This window comes from Marmota marmota, unplaced genomic scaffold (assembly GCF_001458135.2).
Source record: "Marmota marmota marmota unplaced genomic scaffold, marMar, whole genome shotgun sequence".
In the NCBI taxonomy this organism is placed as follows: Eukaryota; Metazoa; Chordata; class Mammalia; order Rodentia; family Sciuridae; genus Marmota; species Marmota marmota.
In genome coordinates, this window is record NW_026000205.1 from 4,291,242 (window position 1) to 4,317,187 (window position 25,946).

At 46.0% G+C, this 25,946-nt stretch overlaps 1 pseudogene; it reads right to left on the bottom strand.

The window, feature by feature from the left end:
• Nucleotides 1-311: 311 nt before the first annotated feature.
• Nucleotides 312-24,113, bottom strand: LOC107151601 (annotated as a pseudogene).
• Between the last annotated feature and the right edge of the window lie 1,833 nt (nt 24,114-25,946).

Sequence of the window (25,946 nt, forward strand, 5' to 3'; positions counted from 1 at the left end):
CACTTGATCAACTTTAAATGTCCAGAAACACCTAATCATGATTAAAAAGTTACATTTCATTCTATCTTCCCAGAAGCCAGAGACAGGACAGGATATGGGCACCTCTCTGTCTCCCCACCTAACTCTAATGCATCTTCTGCGATGCTGGCCTGGCTGCTGCGGGAAGGCTTTTTCCTGGTTTGTAACATTAGGGTGATCGACCACTGACATCACGGCGGTTGCAGACATGTAAGGCTGAGAACCTCACAATGGCATCTGGCTTCAGCAGCGACAGGAATGCCAAGGATCTCTCATGTGAGCTTCCCCGGAGGTCAGAGCAATGATATCTCGATTTCGTGTGGATATTTGTATCTCTCGTCCGCTCTGAAAGCTTTTCCAGCCAAAGTCTGGCTGCCACTGAGCTGGCGGGTGTGGTGCACACGTAGGTGCAAAGGGGAGCCGGTCCGCTGCCGCTGCGGGGCTCCCAAGAGCTGCAGTCTCCAAGTGCAGACGGCGGCCAGGCAACTCCGCTGCTGGGCTGGAGGACAGGCCAGGGTCGGAGGAGGACAGGCACGTCCTGATCCTCACAGGTGTGACCTGGCTCTCAGCCGGGCTAAGGAGACCCAAACCTCTAGGTGGAGGCACCTGAGTGACGCGCTGCAAAGGCAGGTGCGCTGCAATTCACTGGACTCTATTTTCAGGGCGAGGAACCCGGACAGCCTGACACTCAGGAAGACAGCCACAGCGCGGCTTGGCACAGCACTGAGGCCACCAAATCCCAGTCAGAGCGAGAGGACTGCCTCGGTCACGGTTCCCGAGAGTCCAGAGCATCAGGAGGCAGCAACAGATACTGAATAGTGGTGACACCAGCGAGGTGACAGCATCAGAAATTTGGCCAGCCACCCGCTCTGCGCTGGTGCGCTGCGCGAATGAGCTCTGCCTGAAGCGCCTGCGCGCTGCACGTCTGCTTGTCACCGTGTACTCTGAGCAGTCGCCGGCTGCCACCTAGGGGAGAATACAGTGATACCGCTGGAAAACCCCGGAGAGTGATGGACACATTTTGAAGGAGGTTTTTTGTTGTTGTTGTTTTGTTTTTATTTGTGTTGGGGATTCAACAAGTGGCGCTTTATCACTGAGCCACATGCCGGGCCCTTTTTACTTCTATTTTTTTAAATTTTGCTACAAGGCCTCTCTAAATTGCTGAGTGCCGCAGCCCGGCTGGCTGGGCAAAATAACCGGAGGGGTGACGAATAACTTGTGTACGTTGATACAGCAGGAGTAGGAGCCGTTTATTGCAGGACAGGAGCAGTATTTATACATTCCACACAGCTTATCTAATTAGCATAAACTAGATACATCAGTCAACCAATCAGGAATCTCTACACCTAATGGCTCGGTTTTGTTACTTCTCAAACCACTCCCTCTGACATTTTGCCAGGCACCATCCAGACTTGTTTACGAACTTTAACATTCCCCTGGCAAAATGCCAGGTGTTATTTTGACTTGTTTACAGACTCTAACAGCTGAGATGGGTGTCGACCTTGGGATTCTCCAGCCTAAGCCTCCCCGGTTGCTAGGATTACAGGTAGGAGCTACCACGCCAGGCTTGAGAGTATTAAAGTGACAGAGTGCTTCGTTGGGAATACGATAAACGTGCCTTTGATCCCTAAATTAAATGGTTTTATAACCCATACAAGAAGCGTTCGGAAAAGACGACCCACAGAAGGAGAGAGAACGCTTGCTAACAATATTTCAGATAAGAAATTAATACCCAGAACATATCAAGAACTCCCACTACTCAATAACAAACAACGCAATTTACAATTAGGTGAAGGTCAAGAATAGACATTAATCCAATGGAGGAAAAATACAAATAGACAATAATAGACTGCAGCTCTTGGGAGCCCCGCAGCGGCGGCGGATCCGCTCCCATTGCACCTACGTGTCTATTTGTATATTATTGCAGATAGACTTCAACCTTGTAAGGATCAACCTTGTAATATACTAATGTCATTTAATGGTACTGTAAAGATGGTTAAAATGCTAATTTTTAAAATATGCACATTTTCCTACAATAGGAAAAAAAATCACAAAAACCTGGTGGACAAAAAGAAAATAATAATCAGAGTGTGAGGTGGCCATCTATGCTCCTGTGGATACTATTGATCCTGGTAGTCTGTTTAAAACTTGCTGATTCGAGCTCATGGGAAGGTCAGTAAAAAATGGTTCACAGCAGATCTCAACCCCTTCTCCATGGGAAGTTGACATAAAGTTTTCTTTATTAAAAACTTATTGCATTATGTTTATTGAACAGAAGCATTCCTTGATCTGTTTAATCAGCTCACCTCCCCCCATTTAGATTGTTTCCAATCTTTTGCTAGTGTAAGCAATGTTATAATAAATATCAGTGTTGTGCTTTGGATATGAAGTGTCCCTCCAAAGACTCCTGTGTTGAAGTCTTCACTCCCAATGCAGCAAGGTTCAGAGGTGGGGCCTCTAGGAAATGGTTGCATCTTGAGTGCTCTGACATCATCTGAACTAATCCATTGATAGGTGAGTAGATACCGGGAGGTGGAGCCTAGGTCAGGAATTATGTCACTGAGGGCTGCCCTGGAAGGGCATATATTGTGCCCAGGCCCTCCCTGCTGCTCCCTGGCTACCCTGAGATAAGTAGCTTTCCTCTGCCATGCTCTTCCACCATGATGTTCTGCCTGCCCTCAGGCTCAGAGCAGAGGGACCAGCTCACCATAGACTGTCTGAAACCGTGAGTCCAAATAAATTTCTTTTAACTGGTTTAGTTCAGATATTTTGACCACAGTAATGAAAAACTGACTAATACCATCGGCATGCAGAAGAGTGACTGTGTCTCTACGATTAAAAATATATTTAGGAAACCCATCTCTGAATCAAATTTTGATAGATATGGGGAAAATTGTCCAAGGAGAAGCTCTATTAAAGTACATAATTTCGGGCTGGGGTTGTGGCTCAGTGGTAGAGTGCTTGCTTAGCATGGGTGAGTCACTGGGTTTGATTCTCAGCACCACATAGAAATAAATAAATAAATATATTTTTTAAAAATAAAATACATAATTTCTAGCAAATCTAGAATGCTTCTCCAAATTATCTCCTTTTTCCGTCTTCTTAAACAATAGAACTTTTAAAAATTAAAATGTAATAATGTGGGCCTATAACATAATAATCCTGAAACTGCAATTGTTTGGAAGCCATTTTGGACTCATTCAGCTTCCCTCCCACAACCATGCCACACGGGGCGCCCCCCCCTCCATGGCCCCTCTGGACTTGGCCAGTGATTAGAACCTTGGGCCCAGGACCAGCCCCACTGCACTATACCTGAGTGGGGAGCACCACAGCCAGTGCCCTGCTACAGTCCTCCAGCCCCTGTGTGGCCTCAAAACCCAGGCCAGAGTCTGCACCACCCAGAGTGTCCTTGAGCCCTGGTGCCAGGCCAAAGTCCACTTTTCCCCCCTGGATGTGAATGCCAATATGAATCCAAGAACTCCAATCTGCTCTCACCTGGCAGTTGTGAGTAGAAAATAGACACACAAGAGAAAAACTCAGCAGAGTACAAATTGGTTCTTTGGGAAAAGTGATACAATGTAAAGTGGAGTTGAAGGTGTAGTGGGCGATAGAACTGTGGGAAGGAGAAAATTAACTCTGAATTAACTCTGAATCCATGGCTCAAGGGCCAGCAGACACAAGATGAGCATAATTTTTCAGATAATGCAAACCTTTTGGGAGTTAGCACAGTTCTATTTCCAGGGACACAACGAAGAAAATCCCTACTTCTGTCAAATGACTCTGATCTTACAGTTTGATTTCACTAAAATGTACAGTAACAGCAACCCTCAAATGGGAGCACTGAGGCATGTTAGCCATCTCAATATCATGCCCCTCTCTCTCCCCAACTTCTCCACTCTATAATGTTCAAGCTCTTACAAATTATTCCTTATCCATCTTTCCCAGAAGACAAAATATCATATTTATAGAATTCCACCTACTCTGCTTGGACCTGTGCTGGTTGACATCCTGCTTTTCCATTCCTAGATATAATTTGCAGAGAAATAATTCATAACATCACTGTGTAGTGGAAGCTCTCAGGTATCCATTACGGTGTAACAAACCATCCCAAAATGCAGAGGGTGGAGACAGCAGCAATAACTCTACTCTCCCCTCTCACAATTCTTACCTCAGCTGAGCCAACTGGTTCTCACTTGGGTCACTGCAGAGAAGTGGTGGCTGAGGTTAGTACCCCTGAAGGTCATTCAGTCACTCCTGTATCTTGTGCTTTGGCAGGGTTATGGTGCAGATTAGTCCAGCAAACAACCATCGAATACACATAGGAACCAATAGCTGGTATTGCCCTTAAGATTCCAACACCCGCTGACGTGCTCAGTAACAAGAGATGCCTCCCAGGGAAAGCAACGCCCATTTCTTACACTTTTTTTTTTTTTTTTTTTTTTTTTGACGTCTGAGCTGCACAGATCCTCTGGGCCTCTGTGTCCAGTCACACCAGTCACAGTCCTTTCAATACAAATCGAGGGTCTTTTTAATGATACAGAATGCTGCCTGATAACACCCCAACCTTTATTTTATTTTACTTTATTTTATTTTAACCCTAAGATGGGTCTAAAAGAACAGTCTTGGGATAAGAGAACCTGAAGCCAACTGACCACGGAGAGATGCTGAACTCTGTTGTGAACTTTTTCCCCTCAACACCTCCTTGAACTTGGATTAACAAGTTTTGTAAGAAACCACCAGATCTTACTTTCCACGGGCATTGGTGGACTCTTCGCACGCTAAATCTGGGGCTTTTGTCCGTTATTGTAAGTATTACAGAATCATGTAAGCGTGAGGTCAAGGGCGAGTTTAAAATGAATCAAACACGGCTGTATGTCACATTCACATTCTCTCTCAAAAGGAGAGCAGCTCTCTCCGCCTGTTTTCAAGGTAACACCCCAGCAGTGGCAGGAAGAGACGCTCTGGGAAAGGGCTCAGGACCTGAGTGCGCAGGCACCTCTATGTAGATCCAGGGGACTTGCGGGCTCCCTGGAGTTTGGCTGCCAAGATTCTAAAGCTGTTACATAAAGAAATTGCAAGTGCAGCCCTGGAGATGTGTGGGGAGTGGCAAGTAGCCAACCTTCCCCTTGTATGTCGGCCCGCGGTCGAAACTGGAGTTCATCTTCTCGAAACGAGCTCAGTGGTTTTGCAGCCCGTGCACGTCACTAAAGTGCATCCTACTGTGGACTAGAGACAGCGGGCATCCCCTTGGCTTGACAGAATCAGACCGCTCACATGTGGTTTGGAAGCCTTCAAGTCCACCTCGCTTGGAAACTCCAGTATCTGGGGAAACACAACTGCTGCGCATCTGCTCCACCTGCACCTACGTGTGCAGAACTACAGCCAGCTCAGCGGCAGCCTGGCTTTGGCTCAGGGACCTGCCAGAGAAGAGGAGGGCTGTGAACAGCCATTGCTATCTTCTCCAGGGAAATTCAGATGAGAGATCTCGACATTCCTGTCTCTGCTGAAGCCAGATGCCACCGTGAGGTTCTCAGCCTTAAATGTCTGCAATATCCACAGCGGAGGATCACCCTAATGTTACAGCCACATCAATGTTTATGGCAGCACAATTCACAACAGCTAAACTGTGGAGCCAACTTAGATGTCCTTTAGTGGATAAATGGATAAAAAAAAAATATGGCATATTTACACAATGGAATTGGAAATCAGGTACCTGCTCAAATAAATGCAATAAATGAGAATAAAATCATGACATTTGCAGGTAAATGGATGGCATTGGAGAAGATAATGCTACGTGAAGTTAGCCAATCCCAAAAAAACAAATGCCAAATGTTTTCTCTGATATAATGAGGCTGGTTCATAGTGAGGTAAGGAGGGGGAGCATGGGAGGAATAGATATATTCTATATTATATTATTCAAGTGACTCAGTCCTCAAAGTCCTATTTCATGCAAAGTTCTTGGTTTTACATATGTTGAGGATGTGAGGGCCATAAGATAGAAGGGTAGAAGAGAAAGAAGAAAAAAATTCTCTTAGATATCTGTTTCTTTCCTGCTTCTCTTCTCATCCAGTAGGTGGAGTTGTCTGTTTTAAGCTGGTGACTCTGCCCTCAGGATGGTGTAGGTAACCAGGTGAGAAGACTGGACCTGCCGTGGAGTGTCTGGAAGCCGGGAGTGCTGCCCACCACTCCCAGCAGGTAAACAGCACCTCACGGGTCTTTTTTTGTGACCACTCCTCTGACTTGAGCCCCCAGTATTGTCTCCCTCTCTTGACTGGAGATTTCCCAGATCCTGGTGTCTCTGTTATGCTCTAGACTTTAGTCCCCTCCGCTCTCTTACTGTGGGACCTCTCACCCCCAGGCTCACACCAGGTGGGCGATGCCCTGGTCGCACTGCACTCCTGTCCAACTGAGAGATGTTTTTGTGTTGGGTGGTCACTGTGCCGAGTTATCGCCGCTGGGGAGAGGGGGGAATTGGAAATCAGGTACCTGCTCAAATGGCGATCCCATCTGCTAGCCAGGCCCACCAAAAAATGGCCAGGAAGGTTTTCCAAGATGGAGTCAGTCTGCTTCAAGCACTGGGGAGTCTGGTGAAGTGGGGGGAACTGGGCGATGGCCTTGTGCTGTGGGTAGGTAGTAGCCGAGTGACCTGCGTGCGAGCGGTGCACCCTCTGGAGTTGTGCAGAGGTGCTGATAGTGGTTCTGCTAAGCCGCTTGTGAGCCCTGTGTGAGCTAGAACTGCGGGCTTTGGGTCCAGAGTCCAGAGACTTACCAGAGCCCAGAGGCTCTGATTTCTGCAAAAAGCCACTGTATAGAGTCCTCTCACACTCTCTGAGATGTTGTATTCTGTCTAGGCGAGACCTTGTGGAGAGGCAGCCTGCTGCTTTCTTGGTTCCATGCCACAGAGCAGCCAGAAACAGGACCTCCTCTATTGCGCCATCTTGGATCCCCAGAGTGAATAATTTATCAGCATAAATTTATTTCTCACAATCCTGGATGCTGGGAAGTCCAGGATCAACGCGCTGGCAGATATGGTATCTGGTGAAAGCTTACTTTCTGTTTCCAATCTAGATAAATTCTAGGTAGAGCAGAGGGGTGGGAGGGAAAGGGAGCGGCAGAGGATTAACAAGGATGGCGAAATGTGATAGACATCATTATCCAAAGTACATGAAAACATACTTTATATACAATCAGATATGAAAAATTGTGCTGTATATGTGTAATAAGAACTGTAATGCATTCCGCTGTCATTTGTTTTTTAAAAAATAAAGCAAGAAAGAGAATATATGTTAACTAAAAATAACCAGAAAAAAATGATTTTAATCCAAGTCAAGGAGGGACTAGAATCACAGAATCAACTCATATGGAAAAATATGTAAAAGCAATCTCCAGGGTCTTTGGAGAAATGTGAGATTCTAGGAGTGGGGCAGGAAGCAGACTACCTGAGCCAGGACCATCTGTGTCAGGAATAAGGCAATGGGAAAAAAGAAAACCATCCATATAAAACTTGTAAAACCCACACTGATGACCGTGTGTCGGGGGCTCAGGAGCCAACTGGAAAAGCTCTCAGGGGCCAACACTGAAACCATTAAGGCAAAAACAAGTTAAGTGTATTGGCTGACAACCCTGGTATGGTTTGAATGTTTGTGTCCCTCCCAAAAAGATGCTGAAACTTAACCCCCAATGGAACAGTATTAAGAGGTGGGAACCTCAGGAAGAGATTAGGTTGTCACTCTTCTACCCTCCTGGTAGAAATTGCTGCCCACATAAAGGGACTGAGGAATTCTGTGGTCACTTTCCCCCCTTTACTCTGCAATAGTTTTGTTCTCCAATGTCCCCCAAAGTCCCATGAGTTAACAGCGTGGTCCAAGTATGTGGCTCTCCTGGGAGGTGGTTGAACCTTTAAGAGGTGGGGCCTACTTGTGGGAATTCAAGTCAGTGGGGCATGTCCCTGTAGGTGACATTGGGACCCTGCCCCTTCCTCCCTTTACTTCCTGGCTGCCACCAAGTGAGCGGCCTCCTTTGCCATCCACTCCTGCCCTCTGGGCTGCCTCATCACAGGCCCCAAAGCAGCAGAGCCCACTGACCATGGACTGAATCCTACAGAACTGTGGGTCGAGGAAGCTTATTCTCTCACGAGGTTGATTTACCCCAGGTATTTGTGACAGTTATGAAAAACTGACTAACATGCGCCAGACAAGGGCATCACAACCAGGCACCATCTGAGCCAGGTCTGGTGGCACACACCTGTAGCCCCAGCTACTCAGGAGGGTGAGGCAGGAGGATCACTTGAGGCCAGGAGCTCAAGACTAGCCTGGAAACCATAGAAAAATCCCCATTAAAAAAGGTACCACCTCTGAAGTCCAGAGCAGCTCTCACCAGACATGGAATCTTGCTGGTACCTGGATCTTGGACTGGCCACCTCCAGAACCAGGAGAAGTAAATTTCTGTTGTTGATAAATTGCCCAGTCTAAGATATTGTGTTATAGCAGGACAGACTAAGACAAACCCAAAGTTTGAAATAAGTATGATTGAATCCAGACTGATCTGTATGTATAAATAAATAAACAAATAAATAAAAAATAAGTAGGAAATGACACGTCCACAGTGCAGAAGACTTCTAAACAGTTTATGTAGACACAGCAGCCTCAAGGATGGGAAGAGTGACTCCACTCCTGATGTCTAGGCTGCAAATAATGGCGTGGTTCCAAGACCACAGCATGGAAAGGAGAAAGAAAGGGTAACTTTACACAAGAGAAAGCTGAAGAATACCCCATCCTCGAGATGATCGGTGTCGTGGTCACGGGTGTTGAGCACGTTGGAAGTACACAGCCTGTGAGGAGATGAACGTGGCAAGTTACCTCTCTGGCCTTTCTCCCAAAACCAACAGCTCAAGTGTAATCATGAGAAAAACATCACACAAGATTCAATATCAGGACCTTCTATAAAATACTTTACCAGTTCTTCTCAAAGTCATCAAAAACAAGAAATTCTGAGAAACTGTGACAGTCCAGCGAAGGCTGAAGAGACGTGACAACTCAATACAGCTTGGTACCCTGAACAGAGTAGGGCGTTAGGTGGAAATGAAGAGCTCTGAATAGGCCCTGGACTTCAGTTAGTAACACTGTATCAATATTGCCTCCTCAATCATAATGTCAGTAGTTGATACTAGGGGAAACCAGATTGATTCAATAAGTATGAAAACTGTGTAGTTTCCTATTTTTCTTTAAATCTAAAACTATTCTACAATCATGAATTGAGGATTTTTTAAGTATTGAAAATGCCATGTATGCAGTGGATTTAAGATAGCTACAAATTCTGTCTATTTTTCCCAATGAAAGATGGAATCTAGTCATGGCCTCTTAAATATGAGATTGCCTGTTAGAATGGAGTGAAAGTGACATGATTTTCATGTCAATGATGGTACTTACACAATCAAGCACAGACCATAAGCCTTATGGTTACAGCCCAAGGGTCTTGGAAAACTCACTCATGGAGCTTGGCTGCCAGCCTGTGAGGAAGCCCAAGTAGCCCTAAGGAGAGGCCCATGTGGGAGGAACTAGGGCCTCAGCCAAATGCCTGCACTGAGCTCCCAAATGACACCCACCAGCAGCCTCCCAGGAACCCAAATGACCCATTCTGGAAGCAAATCCTCCAAGCCCAGTCAGCCCACCCATTACCATTGTGTGAAGGACACTGAGCCCTCCCCACTGAGTTGCAAAAATGCATATGTGAGAGGAAAATAAATGATGCTTGACTTTTCAAACCACTAGTAAAAGAAGAAAGGTGCTTTGTAATTATGTTCTGTAATTCAAGATTTTTCATCAAAATTATTCCATTTAAATATTAACAGTAATTTCATTTCTCATTAGGGAAAAAAAAAAGGGCTTTCACTCATTCTGACCAAAATCTTTGAATCTGTAAAGATCCCACAGTCTAGAAGAGAAGTTGAGATCATGACTGTTTCAGGGCCAAGTCTCTGGAATTTCCCCAGCATGAGTTTTTCAGGAGAGGGCCAGGCAGCTTGGCCTGGGGGAAGGAATGTGGTTCCTCTGGTGCAGGTAGAAACTGGACCAGGTCAGTCTCTGGAGGTTTATCTGGGTTTCATATGGTGTGGAGTACTTTGCCTCTCTGTGTGTCAACCCCACACCAATCGCACACTGAAATGATAAACTGGCTTTGCTCTTATACTTGGTCCAACAATGAGCCAGTTATCTTCTGGGTAGAGTCATCCTACCTGTGCCCCAGAATTCCCATGAACTCTCTCCTTATGACTCAGAAAGTAACACTGTGCCAACCTATGCCACACTAAAGCCCAGGGAGCCAGACAATAGTACTGAGAAGAGGTGTTTGTAATTGTAACTTCAGGCTTGAGGAGGCATTTACAGCACCTGATTGTATCTTTAGTGAGTTTCCAGGTTGCTCTTGTGCTGATTTTGTTTGTTTGTGTTTTGGGATACTGAACATGCTTTATTCAGAGGCAGCAACCTCTCTTGTGCTATTGTTCCAAGTATCATTTAAAATATTTTCCGTGTTTGTGTGCGTGAGTTGTGTGTGTCTGTGTGTGTGTTTTTTACTGGGATTAGACCCAGGGTGCTCTACTGCTGAGCTACATCCCCAGTCCTTTTTATTTTTATTCTGAGACAGGGCCTCTCTAAGTTGCCAAGGACAGCCTCAAACTTGAGATCTACTGCCTAGATCTAATCCCTAGCTGGGATTATAGGAGTGTGCCACCACACTTAGGTCATTTAAAATATTTTCTGACTTACTATTTTGAAATTATTTCAGACTTACAAACTAGTCGGGAAGACAGGACAGAGTGTCTGTCTTTCACGCAACTTCCTCTGTTGCAATCATCTTATGTAATCCCACTCAGTTCTCAAAACAGGAAGCTGACATTGACATGATACTATTAACTCACCTACAGGCTTGACTTCAATTTTGTCACTTGTCCCCTAATGTCAATTTCTTGCTCCAGGAACCTGCATTACTTTTCATTATCATAACTTTTGTATCCTTCCAACTGGAAGAGTGTTCTGAGTTTTCACAGTCTCTATTTATCTCTTTGGTATCCATTAATTACAGGACTCAACTAATCACCAAAACTGTTTACATCTCATCTATGATCATGTTCACATATCTATGTCCCACACTCCAAGCTAGCATTTCCCCTCCTCTAAATCAACCCAGGGCCAGGCAGCAGAAAACTAGCAACTTATGCCCCAGAGCCTGGGATCGCTGCTCAGCCAGTTAAGCTCCATGTCCCTCCTGGCTCTGCCTTTCCCACAGGAACAGTAACAGCTCTGGCCCACTTCCCCCTCACTCCTGCTTCTGCCTCCTCAGCAGCCTGGTGCTTCCCCCTGTGCCCTGCTAGATGTGCTGGGCCTCTCACTTCTAGCGAGCTGAGAAACAATAGACACCTTTCAATTGTATCAGCCTCTCTAAGCGGACGCTCCACAGATGAAAATCCTGTGGGAATAGATGAGACAGGTAGCTCTTCCTCAAGCCTTTCCTCTCCGGTAGACTTTGGGGAATCTTGCCTATAGTATGGAGCCTGGTCCTGGTGCAGAACTTTGGCAGACGCCACATGGACTCCTGTGGATCACCACTGCACACTTCTCTTCATGCCCCACACCTGAGAATTTTGAATTCCATCTGTGTCCAGAGTAACCAGAGCTCTGCAGACTGTACTGCTCAACTTCCATCCCTGCAACTTGCACTTCAACTGGGAAAGTGTCCCAAGGCATAGAGTTTGGTTATCCAGGAGTTCGCTTTGTGAGTTTCTCTCCTTTCGGAGATTGAGAACCTATGCTGCCTTTGCCCACTACCTGGGAGCAGTGGCCTCATATTTCATCTGTCTCCTCAGCTGCTAATAGCAGGAGACCTTGCGTGGTTCCTGTCACTGCCCTCAGGGCTGTGCATGGGATATTTGGGACTTCATTTATGAAGGATAATTTAGCAGGGTTTAGAAGTCCACATTGGTGGCATTTTTTCACCACCTTAAAAATGTGATACAACCACATCTGTGGTTAACAAGATTCTCAAAAAGTTCTGCTCATGTCCTTGGTCAGTAGGAGCTTCTGGAATCCTGATTTCATACCACTTTCTGTCATGCCAGTCACCACCATCTTTCTCTTTTACTTCACATCTCCTGTTCTATGAAGGTCATTCATGCATTCGTGTGTTCATTTCCTTATTTGATGTGAAATTTTCCCAGTTTGGGGATTGGACAGAAGCTGCCCAACTAGTGATGTATGAGGAGAACGGAAAGGCAGCAAGGGGGCAGCCCTTTGGGGCGTGTGCTGCTCACTGTCAGGTCAGTGGCAGTGACTTAGGAACAAAGCACCAAGCAGCCCACGCACAAGAAAGAAACATCAACCAGGCACCAAGGGAACCGCCTGTCAATCAGCAGGGTCTCCTGACCAATCCTGGATCTCAGCCAGCTTCCCTGACCAACTCCATTGGGACAAGGGACTCTAAAAATTCCTTTTCCTGTCCCAAGCCCTTCCCTTCCTGCCTTGAGCCCCATAAAATTCCAGTCCTGTCCAGCCCCCCTGCGGTTTCTCCTCAGACCCTCCTCCTGTCCACTCTGTCTGTCTGATGGAGTTCTGCCCCAGAGTGACGTTCAGTGGCCTTTTAAATCTGCCTCCTTCTACTGTAATTCATTTCTCTCCTTGTTTAGAAGATGGGAGGGGAGGGGAGGGGGGATAGTAGAGGATAGGAAAGGTAGCAGAATACAACAGTTACTAATAGGGCATTATGTAAAAATGTGGATGTGTAACCGATGTGATTCTGCAATCTGTATTGGGGGTAAAAATGGGAGTTCATAACCCACTTGAATCTAATGTATGAAAGATGATATGTCAAGAGCTTTGTAATGTTTTGAACAACCAATTAAAAAAAAAATCTGCCTCCTTTGGTCACCGCCACTGCCTGACCTTACATCTGGTGACAAAACCCAGGAGGGATTTTAGTGCTTCTCTCTCAAGGGATTTAAGTCCATTTCTTCCCCCTCCAAATGAACTGCGGAATTCCTAAGCTGCTCCTTCCTTCCCTCTCCCTTCATCTGGGCCGACAGGAGGGGGGTAAGTTCCCCTGTTTCCCCCACCTTCCAGCCCCTTTCTGTCCATGGGTTCTATCCATAAGACACATTCATGCCATAGACTCCCACCCATTCCATTCAAGGCCCCAGGAACTGTGGAGACGTCCCAGTTCTTGTGTGAGCCAATATCTGTTTGGGCCCCTGGAGGCCCTAGGGATGCCTCAACCCCCACCCAGCCCTTGTTCGTTCCTCAGGGGAGTGCCAGCAGAATTTGGGATGTCTCTTTCTGCTTCCACCGCCCCCAAGAGTGCCAGAAGGTCATAGTAAACACAGAGTCCTCTCCTTAGACCCCAAAAGTCCTTTGGGTATCTATAGATAAATTTTGCCAAGTTAGGGCTCACTCAAGACCTACGCTGTAACCGCCTGCTCTTCTATTCCACTGTGGCCTGGCCCCAGTGGGACCTAGACCATGGGTCATAATGGCCCCTGGAAGAACTTTTGATTTTAAACCCTCACTGAATTGCACAGATTCTGTCGCTGGACAGGGAAGTGGGCAAAACGTTCTGGCTTTTTGAGATCTGCTCTCGTCCTTCCCTCTCCTCTCCGTTCTGTTCTCTGCTCAAGTCCTCCTTGCTAGGGAACCACTTTCCCATTGTTCTACTTTTTCTTCCTCATTCTCAGATCCACCCGAGCTTCTCTCAGCCTCACCTTCCTGTCCTCCCCCCTCTACTCTGGCCAATCCCCTCCCACTCCTCTCCCCCCCCCTCTCCTGCAGCCATGACTCCTCTGCCCACCTCTTCTACTGACAAACCCTTCCCCTCCCCCCACTCACTCCACTCTTCTCCTGTCAATTCCCACACCCGGTCCCACCAGACCCTCTTACCAGATAACCCAAAGCTCCTTTGTCCTCGCAGGGAAGTGGCTGGTGCTGAAGGGATCGTCCCAGTACACATCCCATTGTCACGTCAAGATCTTTCCCAGACTGAAAAGCACCTTGGGCCTTCTCTGCTGACTCTTCTACTTATATTAAGGAATTCTGATACCTCTCCCGGACTTACACTCTTACCTGGCATGACGTCTATGTCCTTCTGTCCTCCACCCTTACCCCTGATGAGTGAGCCCACATCCAGCAGCCTGCATAAGATCATCCTGATCAAATTCGCTTAACAGATATGACTCTCCCCACAGGTGAAGCAGCCATTCCCCTAACCGAACCCAACTGGGACTATCAAGATGGCCAACTAGGTCGCCGACCTTATAGCAGCAATGCAGGCAGTGGTTAACCTTGATAAGCTGAGAGAAATCACAGAGGATCCAGATGAGAGCCTTATTTCTCAACCGCCTTATGGAGGCCCTCACCAAATATACTAAACTGGATCCTGAGACTCCCTCTGGGGCTACAGTGTGAGCAACCCATTTCATTATTACTCAATCGGCCCATGATATTAGAAAAAAGCTCAAACGAGCTGAAGAGGGCCTTCAGTCCCCTATCTGAGATCTGTGAAGATGGCCTTTAAAGTTTATCATGTCCGGAAGGAGTCAGCTGAACTAGCCAAGTAGGCTCCATTGCAGAAAAAGGTAACACTCCAAACCCAGGCCTTGGCAGCGGCCCTGAGGCCTATGGCTCAAGCAAGAGCTCCACAGGGGACCCAGCATTCCTCTCCACCAGGGGGGCTTGCTTCAAATGTGGATGCAAAGGTCACTGGGCTCGCTAATGCCTAAACCCAAGGCCTCCTTCCAGGCCATGCCCCACTTGTTAGTAGACAAGACATTGGAAGAGTGACTGCCCCATGGCTGGCCCTTCCTCAGTGCCTCCACGTGGGGGTATGACCAGCCAGGAAGTGCCTTCTCTTGAACTATTGGGGCTCACAGAAGACTGAAGAAGCCCAACTCGAAGACCCCCATCACCCTCACCAAGCCCAAGTTAATGCTCCAGGTAGCGGGTATCCATAACTTTCCTGTGCCTTTTCACCCACTCTGGGCCTCTGTTTCCATCCCAGGTCTCGGTTATGGAGATTGACAGCAAACCCTCCTCCCCAAACCAAACTGCTAAGCTGGCCTGTGCCCTGGAGGGACACCCTTTCACACACTCTTTTCTGGTCGTTCCATCCTGTCCAGTTCCTCTCCTAGGCAGAGATGTTCTCCAATTACTAGGAGCCACCCTCCAACTACACCCCAAGAATACTACCACCCATCTCCTTCTGCCTCTAATCCTTACCCTCTCTAAAAACCTGACAGTACCTACTGTGCCATTGACCCCTGACCTAGTAGATCCCCAGAACTGGGACATCTCCAAGCTGGTCATAGCTTCCCACCACAAGCCAGTCTATATCCAGCTGAAACCCCAATTTCACATCGCCAAAACCCACAGGGAGGGACTTAAACCCCTCATAGACTGGTTACTTGCCCAGGGACTCCTCATCCCTACTGACTCCCCCTGCAACACCCCCATATTGCCGTGTGCAAACCCTCAGGAGCCTTAGTCCAGGATCTCCGCCTAATTAATGAGGCGGTTATTCCCATCCACCTGCTGGTTCCCAACCTCACACTCTTCTTTCTCATATCCCCCCTTCGACCACTCACTTTACTATCCCGGATCTTAAAGCTGCCTTCTTTACAGTGCCCCTCCATCCTGACCCTTGTTACCCCTTTGCCTTCACATGGGAAGACCCTACATCCTTCAGGTCTCAGCAGCTGACACGGACAGTCCTACCCCAAGGCTTCAGGGACAGTTCCCCCCTCTTTGGGCAGGCCTTGGCATAGGACCTAACTGCTTGGACTTGGGGACAGCACTCTCTTACAGTTGGATAGAAGCCTTCCCTACCTCCAGGGAAACTGCTGACACTGTCACCTCCATCCTCATCGAGCAGATCATTCCCAGGTTCAGATTTCCTGCCTCCATCCAGTCAGACAACGGTCCGGCCTTCACTTCTCAGGTTGTTCGACTAGTCTACAAAGGCCTCAACATCACCTGGAGGCTCCACATTCCCTACTGTCCCCAATCCTTGGGTCAGGTTGAGAGGGCTAATGGCACTCTCAAGGATCATCCCTCTAATCTTACTATTGAACTCAGGCTGTCCTGGCCCAATCTCCTGCCATTGGCCCTCACCCGAATTCAGGCAGCCTCTAGAGCCCCCTCAGGCCTTAGCCCCTTTTAGCTACTCCATGGGTGCCCTTCCTTAATCAACCAAAGCTTTCCAGTCACTCCTCCTCCCCTTGTGTCCTACCTGCCCTATCTCACACTTCTACACAAACTCCTAAGAGAACACGCAGACCAGTGTCTTCCTGTGCCATCTGTTACCTCTGTCCCAGTACCACCAGGATCTGAATTGGACCCTCTTCAACCGGGTGACGCAGTCTTACTTCAACAGCTGCATCCTCAATCATTGGAACCTCACTGGATGGGACCCCCTACAGTCATACTACCCCAACAGCAGCCAAGTTCTTGGGCCACTCCCCCTGGTACCATGTCTCCTGCCTTAAGAAAGCACTTGTTCCAAATGTCCAGTCCTGGACTTTCACCACACTGAGGCCCACCAAACTTAAGATTTCTCACCAACCCTCTCCTTCTTTTACTAATCATTAATCTCTCTGAAGCTTCTATCCCAACCCACAGATGGCACTTCTACACCCAAGCGACATGGCAGCAGGATGGCACCACCCGCTCTCAGTTTATGGGTCAAGGCGATTGCACTTCCACTGGCTGCAATTGGGCAGTCACCCTTAACCTCTGATGTTGACCTCTTTTCCCTAGGAAGGGACTGGAAATTTTGACCTTATGTAAGGTATTTACATCAGAAGTTCCCTAGGACCTGCACATCACACAGCAGTGGGTAAGATCTCCAGAGATAAAGTCTCTGATGAACATGATCATCATGTTTGTAGTGTTGGTGTGAGTGTATTGTAGCAGAATAGGAACCCTGGATTCACCATAGATCAGGCTTCTTCTCATGTGAAGTAGTCAATTTGTTTATTGTTTTGGTTTCAGCAGTTTATCACCCACATGTGGCTTAGTCTGTTCTACAAGATTTGTATTAGAATTCCCACTTGTATCTCTGTGACTGACCAAACACACTAATGTGTACACGTTGATGTACAAAGATATTCACTGCAGCATTTTTAAGGCAAAACAGAAACAGTGGGTTCAAGTTAGATGACTTCCAAAAGATCCAACAAAATAAATTACGATTTATTCATAAAATTCAAATCCGGCAAACCCTAAGAAATATCTCCAGTCCTCTAGTGTTTCAAGGGAATATAATATTCTATTTACATAAAGGGAACTGGGTAACTGTACATAGACATATTTATATGCAAACAACTCTTCAGAACACAGAGGAAAAGGCAAACACTGCACTGCCCATGAAACTTCCTCTGAGGAGAGGGGGACGTGTGATAGGGATGACCAGCCCTGGCTGTGTCAGCAGATGAATATTGTTCAATATAATGTATTCCTACGTTATCTGTGTTAGTGATTTAAGTGATATTGGAAGATTAAAAAACAGAGAAAGATGGAATGACAAAGGAGAATCACAGAGAGTGGGAATAGATAGAAAAAAATGATTTCATCAACAGAAGGACCAGATGGGAGGGGCAGGGGAATCTGCTCAGAACGGGCAGTGCCTGCTCCTGGGGTGGGCCTGGAACTAAGCCATGCAGCCCCCACCTCTTATCTGGGGACAGTCAATAATGTGCCTGGGTTCCCCAGTCCAGGGAGGGATTTATCTGACCTCCTGCTCTGAGTAGTGCTGACTGGACAGCTCTCCCCTGTGCTCCCTGCAGCCCCAGGGCCTGGACTCAGCACCCCTCCTGCAGCCAGAACCCAAGCACAGAGGAGAAACGTGCTCTCTAATCACCAGTCATGGCTGAAGTGGTCTCTAGCATGACGTTGTTTTCTTGGTGGGAACTGTGTAAAACACAAGAGACGCAGGTCCCCAGGTCTGTCGCCTGAGGGGCAGCCATGCCTGGTCCTTGTGTTGATGAAATCATTTTTTTCTCTATCTCCTCCTCCTTGGACAAAAACAAATGCCTCAGACCTCATCCAGACAAAACTCTATGGTTTGTCTTCAGTTGTTCCCAAAAATCTATCACAGAAAAGACCAGGGGCATGACTGCCTAGCCCAGGGAGGAGGATGGAGACCACCAGAAAAATCAACTCTATCGGTGAGTGCACAGCCCTCCTATCAGGCATTGAGGCCCTGGACTCCAACATAAACTCCAAGCCCTTCCTTGGGAAATCATCAAGGCAGGAGGACAAATAAGAGTTCTATATGCTCATAAGTGACAAGAAAAAAAACATCAAGAAAGGACCATTCTTTTCAAATTATCACACAATCAACAAAAATGGAGTATTTCACATTGCTCTTCATACTGGTAAGAAATGATGCTCAGAGCCTGTGGTTCCTACAGCTGTAACATAAACTGCCCATCCCCACATCCCAGGACCAGACTCCTCTCTAAGCCCCTGCCAAAGAGCATCCACTGGACATCTTTGAATGAGTCTTTTTTATATCTGAAAAGATAAAGAGAGCCCAGTGTTGTGGCACAGCAACTGGGAAGGCTGAGGCAGGAGTATCTCAAGTTCAAGGTCAGCTTTGGTAACATAGACCCTCAGCAATTTAGTGAGAACTTATTGCAAATTTTTTTAAAAAATCAGAAAAGACTGGGGATGTGAATTACGGGTAAAGTGCCTCTGGGTTCAATCCCCAGTATCCACTCTCCAATAAGGAGAGAATTTTTTGCAGTTGGGGTTCAGAGACACAGATGCAGAGGAGGTGGAGGAGAACCTGGGAGAAGAGGTGGAGGGATGGGGAACACAGCAGGGTCCTGTCTCAGGAGGGGCAGGTGCTGACGCCCTCCCTCTGCTCTCTCCATGCCCCTTCCTTCCTGGAGCCCAGCAGGCTTCCCAGCTGGTGCCCTCCTTGATGGTGGAAGGAGTCCTGCAGTCACAGTTCACACCTGGGACCTTTTGTCTCAAGGTCATCTGCCCCAGGAGACCCATATAATTACAGGAGCATTTTTAGAAATGTGGCTTTAGGTGTAGTTGTACCCCCAGGTGGGTAAAGGGTGCTGTGGTCTATTCAACTCGTCAGCTCTCCATGGTGTAATGGATTTAGTTCCCTCACCTGGAAGCTGGCCCGCTCTCCCCTGGGGTGCATTAGATGTGGGTGCCAGAGAGCAACAGGCTTGGCTCTGGTTCTGGGGTTTGTGGGAGCCCATCCCTAAACCAAAAATCCCCTCCTCCCTATTCATCACCCTTTCCTCCCTGGAAACTCCCTGAGTCTGAATACAGGTGGGGGAGGATGCAAATCAGTCCTGTGGGGGGAAGAATGAGCTGTTGATGGGCTGTATGTCCTCATAGTTCCTACCTGGGCATGTTGTAAGGTAGTTCTGATATTCTAAGGCGAGTGTTGCTTTGGGACTGATCTTTTGGGGACCTAGCTCCTCAGGGACTGGGCAGTGGTCCTGGGAGCTGGTCTTGAGCTCTCTGAGACCCAGAGAGGGGAAGGCATGAAAGGATGCTCCTAAAAAGTGAGGGAGAGTCCAGGGAAGGAGTTTGCTGGCTGGGGGGAGCGTGCCCCCGGGACACACCCACTTTGATGGGCTCCCTGGTTCTCATTCATTTGTTTCATGGCAGCTCCAACACTCAGCCCCACACACTGCCCACAAGTTCCTGGCGTTGACCAAACTCCTAAAAACTGGTTCCAATTGCCTCAGTAGTTCCCCTGAAACCTCCCATTTCCCTGTCTGGAGAGCAACCCTGAGAATTCTGAGTAGGCCATGGGCTTTAATCAGTAGCAATGTATCAATATTGCTTCGTTAATTATAACAAATGTACCATGCTGATTTAAGAACTTAATACTGAGAAAACAGATTGAAGGTGTATGGAAACCGTTATTTGTTTCCTAATTTCTCTATAAACTTAAAGCTGTTCCAAAAAATGAATTGAGTTTTTAGAGGTTTCAATAATGTTCAAGTTTCATTTTAAATGATGTTAATTACATTATTTTTTTTTATTTTTATTTTTTTAATTTCTTGACATATCATATTCGACACTTTGATTCAAGTGGGTTATGAACTCCCACCTTCACCCCATACATAGATTGCAGAATCACATCAGTTACACATCCATTGATTTACAAATTGCCATACTAGTGTCTGTTGTGCTCCACTGCCTTTCCCATCCTCCACCCTCCCCCCTCCCCACCTCTCCCCTCCCCTCCCCTCCTCTCTCTCTACCCCCTCCACTGTATAACCCTGAGGGTCTCCTTCCATTACCATGCAATTTCCCTTCTCTCTCCCTTTCCCTCCCACCTCTCATCCCTGTTAAATGTTAATCTTCTTCTCCTGCTCTTCGTCCCTACTCTGTTCTTAGTTACTCTCCTTATATCAAAGAAGACATTTGGCATTTGTTTTTTAGGGATTGGCTAGCTTCACTTAGCATAATCTGCTCTAATGCCATCCATTTCCCTGTAAATTCTATGATTTTGTCATTTTTTAATGCAGAGTAATACTCCATTGTGTATAAATGCCACATTTTTTTTATCCATTCGTCTATTGAAGGGCATCTAGGTTGGTTCCACAGTCTTGCTATTGTGAATTGTGCTGCTATGAACATCGATGTAGCAGTGTCCCTGTAGCATGCTCTTTTTAGGTCTTTAGGGAATAGACCAAGAAGGGGAATAGCTGGGTCAAATGGTGGCTCCATTCCCAGCTTTCCAAGAAATCTCCATACTGCTTTCCAAATTGGCTGCACCAATTTGCAGTCCCACCAGCAATGTACAAGTGTACCCTTTTCCCCACATCCTCGCCAGCACTTGTTGTTGTTTGACTTCATAATGGCTGCCAATCTTACTGGAGTGAGATGGTATCTTAGGGTGGTTTTGATTTGCATTTCTCTGACAGCTAGAGATGGTGAGCATTTTTTCATGTACTTGTTGATTGACTGTATGTCCTCCTCTGAGAAGTGTCTGTTCAGGTCCTTGGCCCATTTGTTGATTGGGTTGTTTGTTCTCTTATTGTCTAATTTTTTGAGTTCTTTGTATACTCTGGATATTAGGGCTCTATCTGAAGTGTGAGGAGTAAAGATTTGTTCCCAGGGTGTAGGCTCCCTATTTACCTCTCTTATTGTTTCTTTTGCTGAGAAAAAACTTTTTAGTTTGAGTAAGTCCCATTTGTTGATTCTAGTTATTAACTTTTGTGCTATGGGTGTCCTATTGAGGAATTTGGAGCCCGACCCCACAGTATGTAGATCGTAGCCAACTTTTTCTTCTATCAGACGGCGTGTCTCTGATTTGATATCAAGCTCCTTGATCCATTTTGAATTAACTTTTGTGCATGGCGAGAGAAAGGGATTCAGTTTCATTTTGTTGCATATGGATTTCCAGTTTTCCCAGCACCATTTGTTGAAGATGCTATCCTTCCTCCATTGCATGCTTTTAGCCCCTTTATCAAATATAAGATAGTTGTAGTTTTGTGGATTGGTTTCTGTGTCCTCTATTCTGTACCATTGGTCCACCCGCCTGTTTTGGTACCAGTACCATGCTGTTTTTGTTACTATTGCTCTGTAGTATAGTTTGAAGTCTGGTATCGCTATACCGCCTGATTCACACTTCCTGCTTAGCATTGTTTTTGCTATTCTGGGTCTTTTATTTTTCCATATGAATTTCATGATTGCTTTCTCTATTTCTACAAGAAATGCCGTTGGGATTTTGATTGGCATTGCATTAAACCTATAGAGAACTTTTGGTAATATCGCCATTTTGATGATGTTAGTTCTGCCTATCCATGAACAGGGTATATTTTTCCATCTTCTAAGATCTTCTTCTATTTCTCTCTTTAGGGTTCTGTAGTTTTCATTGTATAAGTCTTTCACCTCTTTTGTTAGGTTGATTCCCAAGTATTTTATTTTTTTTGAAGATATTGTGAATGGAGTGGTTGTCCTCATTTCCATTTCAGAGGATTTGTCGCTGATATACAGGAATGCCTTTGATTTATGCGTGTTGATTTTATATCCTGCCACTTTGCTGAATTCATTTATTAGCTCTAATAGTTTCTTTGTAGAGCCTTTTGGGTCTGCTAGGTATAGAATCATATCATCTGCAAATAGTGATAATTTAAGTTCTTCTTTTCCTATTTTGATGCCTTTAATTTCTTTCGTCTGTCTAATTGCTCTGGCCAGTGTTTCGAGAACTATGTTGAACAGAAGTGGAGAGAGAGGGCATCCCTGTCTTGTTCCAGATTTTAGAGGGAATGCCTTCAATTTTTCTCCATTCAGAATGATGCTAGCCTGAGGCTTAGCATAGATTGCTTTTACAATATTGAGGTATGTTCCTGTTATCCCTAGTTTTTCTAGAGTTTTGAACATAAAGGGATGCTGTACTTTGTCGAATGCTTTTTCCGCATCTATCGAGATGATCATATGGCTCTTATTTTTAAGTCTATTGATGTGGTGAATAACATTTATTGATTTCCGTTAATTACATTATTTTAAGGGGAAGTTTCAATTCCATACAAAAGGGAAGACGTTAAAGTGTCCCCATTAAACTGCTAAAAAATAGTGGTGAGAATACAACAGAAGTCCAATTTAGATTCCTAGAGTTATCACTGTGGATCACAATCATGCAGCCTCTGCCCAGCTTGTATCTGGAGCTCCTCAAGCTATTTCATATACTGTTGCATATACCACCCCAAAATGGCACAAAAGAAACAGTAACCACACCATGCAGACTACTTTGGGTGTAGAAGAGGTGATGATGGACTAGGGAAGAAAAGAGTCATGAAAATCTGTCTAAAAAAGTCCCTTCAGGTGAGTTTGTACACACCACCCCACACGGGCTTCTCATCCATTAGGATTAGGAAACCAAGGTGTGATTCCCAGGAAGCCCACACCTCCATTCCTTTACTCAGCACAGTTTACAAAGTGCTCACACATTATCAGCTTCCAGTCATGTCTAAGTCAAAAGAGAGAGAGACCCAGTATTTGTAGAGGGGCTACCAAGTCCCTCTTACACACAAGTCTACAGCTGAAAGGACTTTTTTTTTTTGGACTCAGGTTCCCTCTATACTCCAAAATAAATGGTAATGCATTAAAACTGAATCCTCTTTGACCTAAGGTCTAGCGTGATTTTTGAGCAATTCTTGTATCCCGTACATACAACATTAAAAGGTACACTAAATTCCGAAGGCAGCTATGCTGCAAAATAGTTTAAAATTAACCAGGGTACAGTATTCATTTCTGCTTGAAATTTCAGTCCTAGACCAAGTTTGTGACCACCAGCATTGAAGTTCCTGCCGTCCAGTGGAGCTGTGTTAGTTTGACACCTGATTTTGGATCTGGGTGTATCCTGGAGTTGTTCACTTTGGCTGAGAAGTAGACATCGGGGTGGAACTGTCACTTTGCTGCTACTCCAAAGCAGGTGTTAGTGTTTCCTGCTGTCCAGGTGAGATACACAGCAGTCCCCAAATTCTTGTTCACCTTCTGTTAAGTGAAGCCACCAGACTCTGCTTCTGTCATTCACATTAGAGTGAAGCTGGAACTCATCAGTCTTGTAGCCAACTGTGAAGTTGGTCTGGATCTTTTGGGACACTGCAGTCTCAGAATTCATTTGTCATCCATCCAACCAGCCCTTATGACCCAGCACCAGAGCACCCCTAGGGAAGGCCCAGTGATGTCAAAGCCACCGTGGAGCCCAGGTTGGGGTGCTCCTGCTGGTATTCTGTCTTGATTTTAGCATTTCCCCCCAGTGTTGGGTGAGAAGGATGAACTGAAGGGCAGTGTCAGTCCAGGAGCAAGATAGTCTTCCACCACGGCCTCAGTGTGTTGTCACTGCCCTGCTTCTCTGTAGATATCAGGTAGCATTCCTCCACCTGTCCTTGCTTTCCAGGCCACCTGTCATTTTGGTGATCTCTGTGCTGGCTGAGCCTGAGACTGTAATTCCAATCCACTTTCAGATTTTGTTTTGAAAAAAAGTTTTACTGAGCCCAATCCATAGCCCTTGGTGAAGATGTCCCTGGAACATTTGCCAAAATCAGCATATGTGGCAGGCACCACCATCTTCTACTCAGAGGTGGTGACAAAGAGAGCTGCAGGAGTGGTGGTGACCACGTGGGGCCTGAGGCACGGAGACTGAAGTATTTATTTTTAAATATTGACACTTCCATGTATCTGGTAGATTAAAGATAGCCACAAATGCTTCCTATTTTTCCCACAGAAGAGTAGAATCTAATTTGTCCTCCCACCCTGTTAAATCTGGGAATGCAGTGAAGAATGTGTTGGAAATGGTCTGAGTTTTGTGTCAATGACATGGTTTTCCATCATCAAGGCTAATTTCCAAAGGTAGACTATAAACTTTGAGGCTACTGCGCACTCTTCTAGGAAATCCTGCTCATGAGTCAGATTCAGTGGCGCACACTTGAAATTCCAGCAACCTGGGAGGCCAAAGCAGGAGAATGGCAAGTTTGAGACAAGCCTTAGCAAGATCCTATCTCAAAATAAAGAATAAAAAGGGCTGGGGTGTGGATCAGTGCTGAAGCACCCCCTGGTTCAATCCCCAGTTCAGAAACTCACTTTTTAAAAAATTGCTCATGGAGCTCATCTGTCAGGTGTGAAAAAGACCAAGCAGCCCTGTCAAAAGGCTCACGTGAGAGAACTAGGGCCCCAGTCAAAGGCCTGGCCTCAGCTCCCAAAGAGCACTCAGCACCAGCTTCCAGGGAACACAAATGAGCCATTCTGGATGAAAATTCTCCAGGCCAGTTCTCTTCACCCATTACCACTATGTGAAACACAAGTGAGACCTGCACCAATTATGTGTGTGTGAGGAAAAGAAATGAGTGTTGTTTTTTAAGCCACTAATAATGAGGAAATGTGGTTTGTAATAATATTTTGTCAATCAAGATTTCTCAGCAAAATGATCTTATTTAAATGCTAGTAGTAATTCTGCTTCTCATGACACAAATGTTTGCCAAGTCCCCGCAGTTTTCCCAGCATGTGTTGCTGTCAGGTAAAGCCCAGGCAATACGGACTGTTAGTAGAGGCTGGATGTTTAATCAGCCTTGAGTCACTATACCCAAAGTTCCCAACAAGAACAACTTAGAGAAGCAAAGTTTTTTAGGGGCTCAGGGTTTCAGAGGTCTAATCAGAGATGGCTAAGACCATTGCTCTGGGCACAAGGTGAAGGACTACATAATGGAAGAAGAGCACGGTGGAGGAGCTCTTCTCCCTTGATGGCAGCCAGAAGACAGAAAGACGGAGAAGGGAGAAGGAAGGGGCCACAAGAAAGCTGGGTCACCCCCGAGTGACCCAGCTCCTCCAATCATGTCCACCTGCCGACAGTCCATCCATTTAAATTAAGACGGACTGATTAGGTTGCAGCTCTCAGAATCTAATCATTTCACCTCTGAATAGTTCTGCATTAACACACAGGAGTTTATTGCCACACCTCATATCCAAACCATAATATTCTGCCTTGCTCAAAAGTCCAAGTCCAAAATCTCCTCTGAGATTCAAGGAAAAGTCTTAGATACACGTCCCTGTAAATATCAAAAGAAAGTCATATATAAATGTGTGTGTGTGTGCATGCAATATACAGTGGTAAACATTCTCATTCCTAAAGAGAGGAATAGGGACTTAGAAAGAAGGAATGGGACTAAAATAAGACCAAAAGGCAGCTGGGCAAACAGGTCCCATCCTCTGCCCTAATTCCACAAAGAATGTCTAGGACTATAATCTCTTTAATAAGTACACCTTCCTTGATCCTAGTTTTACAAGTCATTTTCTAGTGGAGCTGCAAGTTTTAAACATCTGTCAGCCTTGCTCTCTGCTCCTGATTCTCACAGTACACTGGCTAAAAACTGCCAGCAATTTCCATGCTACAGACTGAATGTTAGG